The sequence below is a fragment of the Prionailurus bengalensis genome, chromosome A1 (assembly GCF_016509475.1).
Source record: "Prionailurus bengalensis isolate Pbe53 chromosome A1, Fcat_Pben_1.1_paternal_pri, whole genome shotgun sequence".
NCBI classification, from domain to species: Eukaryota; Metazoa; Chordata; class Mammalia; order Carnivora; family Felidae; genus Prionailurus; species Prionailurus bengalensis.
The window spans coordinates 58,421,152-58,429,260 of NC_057343.1; the positions used below are offsets into that span (position 1 = coordinate 58,421,152).

General features: G+C 34.6%; 1 long non-coding RNA gene and 1 pseudogene across 1 annotated transcript; both read left to right on the plus strand.

Annotated features, from left to right (window-relative positions):
- Positions 1-1,874: 1,874 nt before the first annotated feature.
- LOC122478767 lies at positions 1,875-5,358 on the plus strand (annotated as a pseudogene).
- A 1-nt stretch (position 5,359) lies between these two features.
- On the plus strand, positions 5,360-6,458 carry LOC122467756. Its single transcript, XR_006293064.1, has 2 exons — positions 5,360-5,444; positions 6,360-6,458. It is a non-coding gene; the product is annotated as an uncharacterized LOC122467756 (long non-coding RNA).
- The last annotated feature ends 1,651 nt before the right edge of the window (positions 6,459-8,109 follow it).

Here is an 8,109-nt window from a genome sequence, read left to right on the forward strand (position 1 = left end):
AAATTGTTTGGAGGTTTCTTACCAAACTAAACATACTTTTACCATAAGATCCATCTATTGATCTCTTGATATTTACCCAAAGAATTAAAAACTTATGCTCACACAAGAACATCAAGATGTCCTTCAGGAGGTGAGTAGATAAGCTGTGGTATATCCAGACAATGGAATATTATCCAGAATTAAAAAGAAATGAGCTATCAAGCCTTGAAATGATATGTAGAAAACTTAAATGCACATTAGTGATTGGGAGAAGCTTATGTAGAAAGGCTACATACTGTATGATTCCAACTATGTAACACATAGAGACAATAAAAAGATCAGTGATTGCTAGGGACTGGGTGGGGTTTAAGAGGTAAATAGCTGTGGTGCAGAAAAATTTTACAGCAATGAAATTACTCTGTATGATATTGTAATAAAGAATGTTGAAAAAAAATATATAGCTCCATATCTATATCCATAGCCTGTACCAAACCCAGAGGTAGTCTGAAGTGATAATGATGTATCAATGTAGATTCGTTAATTGTAACAAACGTACTACACTGGTGGGGGGATGTTGATAATGGAGAAGACTATGCGTGTAAGGGCAGGGGATATGTAGGAAAATTTTATAACTTCCTTTTAATTTTATAATGAACCTAAAACTACTTTAAAAATAAAGTTTATTAAAATAAATAGGAAGAGAATATATATAAACAGGAGGCTAATCTTCTTGGTTTATTATAAAATTTAGATTTGCGGAAGGCATAAAAAATATATTAAACTATTTAAAATGATCAGTGTAGTAATATGGCAGCAAAGAGAAAGTGGTTATCACAGAAAACCAATATGTGTTAAATGCAGATAATATATTGAATGAACTGTAGAGTGAAACTTGTTATTAAATTAGCATAGTGGAGATCACTGGGCTTCTTTCTACTGCATGATAAACTCAAGGATCTGGCCTGGATTCAATACATTTCAATAGAAGAAAAAGAAAGACTACATGAGTAGAGCATTCTTTTTGATGATGTACTACAACATAGAAACACAGAAAAGGATACGGTGGTAACTGGAGGAAGATGTTGAGTTAAAAGTGACATTTGTTCATTTGTTTTGTGTGATATATAATACAGTGTTTCCTAATGTTGATATGAATTGCTGTTCAGGAAGAAAGGGAAGCTTGAAAATGGGAATTTTTTGTATAGATGCACCAGTGGGATTCAATGCACATGTGGAGAGCCTAACCTTGGATGGAAACATTTATGATTCATCCACTGTAATAGGGGAAAAGATAGAAAAAAGAAGTTTAATGAATTTGGCACTGGGTAGATGTGGGAAAGTTCTTGATTGCTTGAATTAGCTCACTGGTAAAAGAAACAAAATTCTCAACTGATTTATGACTGGGAAGTAGATTTGGAGAATTAGTTTCACAGAAAAGTAGAAAAATGAATTCATAGGAGTGCCCACTTGAGAGTTACATTGGTTAAAAAAAGGTGTGTGTGTGTGTGTGTGTGTGTGTGTGTCCCCAGTTATACCTACATGCTGCTTTACAGAGGAGAATGTTTAATTCAAATGTAGTTGTAGTCCACATACCCCAGTTTGAAGAGTTTAATCAAGAGAGATAGAGAAAACTGGAGGATATATGCAAGGGTATAATTAAACACGTGGACAATTGGTTCTAGGATCTCTCTGCAGAGAAGTAAGGATGTGAGAGGTTGATGAAAAGTGAAAAAGTCAGTAGTTTGTAGGTCATGGAAAAGTCTATAAAGATTTTAGAGTCAAGGTATTTGAATGATTAAACTATACAAAGAGAAGGTGACAGGGAGATAACTGAAATCAAGATTCAGCAGGTGGTTCTATTGTTGTTAATTAAAAATCTTGGTATGACAATTAGAATGTCTGAGGTAAGATAGAAGAAAAGTTCGTTAGAAGACAGGAAGTCAAGGGTTGCCTGTGTGGCTCAGTCAGTTGAGCATCTGACTCTGGCTCAGGTCATGATCCCATAGCTTATGAGTTTGAGCCCTGCATCAGGCTCTGTGCTGACACCTCAGCCTGGAGTCTGCTTTGGATTCTGTGCCCCCCTATTATTTACCTATTAATATATTTACCTATTTAACATTGAATGATCATAAATGATAAAATATACAATTGGTGAAATACAATGAAATGCACTAAAATCCTCACTGAATGAAGAGAAATATGAAGGAAGTAGATGACTGCAGATAGGGATAGATCACGTTATATTACGTGAAGGCATAGAGATCAACGTGTTGGTCATTTTAAGTGCCCAGATATTAAGGAATTTGGGGAGGTTGGGGTGTTTATGGGAACTCAGATAACCTAGAATGTAGGGCATAATGAGTCTAACTCTCTTGCTAAATTAGAGACTTAGTCATGTTGATCGTGTTCATATGGGTAACACTGCCCTTTATAGTTTCCTTTATGGCAGGGGCTCTTAGGCAGAACATTTAAGTGGAAGTAAAGGAAAGTATAAGTCTCAGCAGGAACATAAGGAGTTCTCTGGGTCTTAGCTCAACCATGCTATCTTACTATATGAAGGAAGGCAAGAAATGAAGAGGCTTAGAGTAAATGCTAGAACTTGAATGAAAGCAATGACAACTCATGCCACCCCATCAATTATTTAACAGAACAAAGCGTAATGACAAGTCTTTCTTAAGCTAGTATTATACACGACATGGTGTTATGTCATGGCTGCATGTTATTTTTATTAATATTTTTGAATGTAAAAATAACCTTGAATACTCACTGATGCATTATTTCAGAGATATCCCGATGGTGTAGACATGTCCTCCTTTGGGGGAACCAAACAACTAAAAATGCAAAACAAAAATTTCAAAATTATTGAACATTCATAGGTGAAGGATTGAACTTATCAAATATCTTTCATTGCCTAGGAAAGTATTTTTTTGCACTAACTTTTTACTCTTCTCAATCACCTGGACAATTTTTAAAACAAGTATGTATTCCTTTTACTTCTTTTTTTTTCAGAAACTCAAAATTTTATGATTATTACTTTAGTATAAATAAATCAAAGAAGTTTGTGTTTATCTAGTAAGAATTCAGATTTTTTTTTAACAAAGTGGTTGAAAAGTTTCAACATTTAGGAAAAGAGAAATGTGTGGAAGGATATCAAATGGAAAAGCAATAGAAGTTGGACCAAATTTAAAATTTATCTGAAAGTCATTCAAATGAAATGTTGTACAAATAATTGATTTGGAAATACTACAGCAAATTGTTCTTGGTAGAATAAAAACAGTTACTAGCTCGGCCAAGTTAGGAATGTGACAGGTTAATTTATTTTCAAATAGTATAGCTTTTCTGTTCCCAGTTCCTCTTGTAAACAAGAGTAGGGATGCGTGAAAATTTTATAGAGTATGAAATAGAAGATAAAGGAGATTTTTGAGGATATGAGTCTAAATAAAATTTCAATTTAAGTGAAATAGTATTAAAATAATTATTTATTAAATTAGCATCATAGCTTTTGCTACATAAATAACTTATAAAAGAGAAGGATTTAATATGACTGGTGAAAGTACAACAAGGTTCAAGTAAGTATGAAACAATATTATAAGAAAAATGAATAGAACCATGTGTTCCTGTTTAAAATATTTTTGATTCTATACCTTTCCATAAACATTGCAGTATTGGGGTATAGGAACCAAGCATACTCACTGCATCTTAATTCAATTTAGGGGGTTCACTTCAGTTATTTTTTTAAATGTTTATTTATTTATTTTGAGAGAGAGAGAGAGAGAGCGTGTAAGCCTTGGAGGAGCAGAGAGAGAGATGGTGAAAGAGAATCCCAAGCAGGCTCCACACTGTCATCATAGAGCCTGACACAGGGCTTGAACACATGAACCATGAGATCAGGGCCTGAGCTGAAATCAAGAGTTGCACCCATAACTGACTGAGCCACCTAAGCACCCTATCAGCTATTCTGAATATAGGAAAGTTGATTGGCCAAGAAAATAAGTTTGTTACCAAACAGTTATTTTTACTCTTTTTTAAATATTACATCATAAAAAGTATGTAAAATACTTTACAGTACATACATAAAGTACATAAAAATACTTTACTGTTACTAGAATAAAAAAAAAAAGTTCCAGAAACTGAAAAATAAAACCTTTGGTTACTGTGTAGATTAGTTTCATAAAATATAGGGGTAATTTAGTTTCAAAAAAACATTTGAGAGGCTGGCCTTATAGTTTTAAAACTCCATGTACTGGGGAGTTTAGGGGCTTTAGAAACAACACACACGTGCATACAGGCACATACTTCTTGGGTAGATTTTTATACTGTACAGTATGCATCACTAATGCATTTATTATTACATGGGCTTTATTAGTAGAAACATACCAAATTGTAACTTGGGAGACTTGGGTCCTATTTCCTACTCTTGCTAGTTCAGTTATAACCTTGAACTGACCATTACCCTTTGAATATTCTTTTCTATAGCAGAGATATTAACAATGCCCTCCTCACATGCATATTGTGACAACTTGAGCTTGGGAATTGTCTACAGTATAAAAATACAAGACAATATTTTAGTAATTATGAAAGGCAATAGAAGTTCCAAAAGAAGGCCTTTGCCTTCTCCTGAATCGCCAGCATTCCTCCGGAAGGCTTTATTAAATGCCAAGACTTTAGGCATTTAAGTTTTATGTAAGTTTTGTGGTAACCACAAAGCAATAACCTATCATCGATACGCACAAGGTCTGTATGGAGTTGTTCTGGATTCCCGTCCTAACTTAAAGAGAAACATTTACAATATCTGGAGACCTTAATATCCTGCAAATGGAGGAGGATGTCCTCAAATTCCTTGCAGCAGACACCCACTTAAGTAGCACCAACCTTGACTCCGAAAGAGAACAATAATCTACAAAAGTAAACGTAAAGGCATCTATATTTTAAGTCTGAAGAGAACCTGAGAGCAGCTCACGGTGGCAACTGGTGCCATTGCTGTCGCTGAAAACTGGGCTGATGTTAGTGTCACATTCTCAAGAAATACTTGCCAGCGAGGTGAGCTGGAGTTTGCTGCGACCACTCGAGCCAGTCGTATCATTTGGCCGCTTCACTTCTGGAAACTTCAGTAACCAGTTCCAGGGAGCCTCCTGTGCTGCGACTTCTGATGGTTACATACGTAAGGGCTGACCGCCATCCTCTCAGAGAGGCTTCTTACGTTAACCTGCCTATCACTGTTCTGGGTAACAGGGACTCTCCTCTGCATTATTTGAACAGAGCTCTCCCGCGCAACAAGGGAGCTCCCCAGACGGGTCTGTTGTGATGGATGCCACCTCGGAAGTTGTGCACATGCGCAACACCGTCTCCCGTGAGCGCCCACGGGAGGTCACGCCTTCTCTTTCGTTCGCCAGAAATTCTGAAAGGATTGCAAAAGCAAAAGCAGGACCCAGGTGATGGGGCTGGGACAAAGGAGGAATTTCAGGGTAAGTGGACTGCTTCAGCTCCCGAGTTTACTGCAACTAAATCTGCTACACAGAGTTTTTAAAACAGATATTTGTCTGTTTGTTTTTGTTTATTTTTAAAGTTGGCTTCACGCCCAGCTCCCGGCTTAAACTCACGACCCTGAGATCAAGACCTGAGCTGAGGTAAAGAGTCAGTTAGAGGCTTAAATGACTAAGCCTCCTTTCACCCCCACAGACTTTAAAGACTTTTTTTCTGGGGGTGGGGGGGGTATTTTTTTTTTAATTTTTTTTTAACGTTTATTTATTTTTGAGACAGAGAGAGACAGAGCATGAACGGGGGAGGGGCAGAGAGAGAGGGAGACACAGAATCGGAAACAGGCTCCAGGCTCTGAGCTGTCAGCCCAGAGCCTGACGCTGGGCTGTAACTCACGGACTGCGAGATCGTGACCTGAGCTGAAGTCTGATGCTTAACCGACTGAGCCACCCAGGCGCCCCTCTACTTTGAAATTAAATAGCTGTATACTTATCTTCATTTTTTTGAAACTTTATTTTTTATTAGTGAATTGAGTAAAATAGCAAACAAATCAAATAATTATTAATTTATATTACATTATTGAAACAATCATCATCCTTTAGGATAACTCATTTGTAAAACTTTATTGTTGAAGAAATCTTGACTGAGATAAGTATGCTATTTCAGGTCATTCTATTGATTTTTAAAGCCTGAAGGAAAGCATATTGTAAGAATTTGTGTGTGTGTGCGCGTGCGCGTGTGTGAAGTTGCTTACTAATATTTCACTTAACCGCAAGTTTTGGAACTTAACATCATTCAGTTAGTATATAAATAGATTGGATTGTTTCATTACATATATTATTCATGTTCAAAACAATTACATATGTATTGATACCAAGCTAAGTATCATCTTCATTTTACAGAGGAGAAAACAGTGGCTCAGAGATTGAAGCTTAATATCCTGCATTTCATAAAGTCAAAATAGCACCAAAACAGAACTCAAAGAACACTGGACTGAACTCCAAAAAAAACCATACAACTCTTCCCAGACCATTACCTATTCACACAGCAGACTTGATAAGAAGAAAAAAATGACACACTATCAAATTTCCATTTATGTGAGTATGAGATTTAACTGCTTCAGACGTAAAGAAATTTGAGTAAGAAAATATAGTTCTTTTTTCTTATAAAGCATTTAAAAAAACTTCATTGTTCACAGTGCTTGAATTTAAATTTGATGTGGACTCTTGACTTTTGTTCATTGAAGCATTTCCTATTAGCATTCTAATTACATCAAACACATATACTGGAACTGTTATTCTGTGCTTATTATTTCCATATAGACTTCATTGAAAATTAAGCTCTAACTTACGTTATCTCAGTGGAATTCCAGAACATGACATGTAGTACTTGAGAAATCAAAGTTGCATTATTTTTTTTATGTTGTAACCATAGCAGTTATATGTGTGCTTCTTGTTTTTCAAGCCTGAAATTAACTACTTGAAATGTGCATTTTAACTATATGATAAGCATTGAGTTCCAAAAAGGAGTTTGCTTCGGTGCAGAATAACTAAGCTATGGGCATTGCTTTCAATCTTTAATAAAATGCAGATTACCCATTAAAAAGCAAAGCCTTCATTTCATAAATTGAATAGAAAGATGATTGAAATAATTATAACTGGTTAAAGTAGGTCACTTTGAAAAGTCAAATATAAGTATCTCTCTAGAGGGCTTGTAGTGTTTTTATTTAATTTTGAATAGAAAATATTTTCACGTATTTTAAACATTGAGTGTTTTGTTTTCTTCCCTTAAAACTAGAATTGACTGGTATGAATATTTCAACATAAAGTCTTTATTTAAAAATAAATCCTGAAATTTTTATTAATTTTAGATAAACACATCTTCAGTATTCATTGAGATTAAAATTCTTACAGAAGATATTTATTCTTCTACTTTGCTAGCAACTCAACCTTATGATAAGTAGTATGGTCTAATAGTCACTCTTGAAATAAGATAAAAGTCTAGTGAAATATGTTAAATGTTAAAAGGAAACAAAGGCCAACCTAAAACTCTGTATCTAGTGAAATTATCATTTAAATAATGAGTAAATATTAAGACAAATAAAAATTGAGGGCATTTTTTCCCAGTAGACCTGTCTTAAAGGAAATTTTAAAAGAAGTTCTTTATAGAAAAGGAAAATGATACAGTTCAGAAATATGGGTCTATGTAAAGAAAACAGTAGTGTTATAAAGGGACTATTATAGGTAAAATAAAATATTTTATTTTCTCCTTTTTAATTTATCAGCTAAATTTTTATTTAAAATAATGTATTAGGTGGTTATAGTGTGTAGATAAAGTAAATGACAGATATGTTAGACAGATGGGAAAATTTGGGAATATTCTGTTATAAGGTGTGTGCGCTACACATCAAGTGGTACAGTGCAATATGAAGGAAGATTTACATTAATTGTAAATTATATTTCCAACTCTCAGACAAACACTAACAACAAAAAAGGAAGTATAATTAACATGCTGAGAGAATAGAAAATGAAGTCATGAAAAACTATACTTCCAGCTGTTCAGAATTTGTTGTCTATTGTTTGTTTTGTTTTGTATTATTGCCAGCTCTTTTTTGCGGTGTTCCAACAAATGAGGACAGTTTTATTCATTATT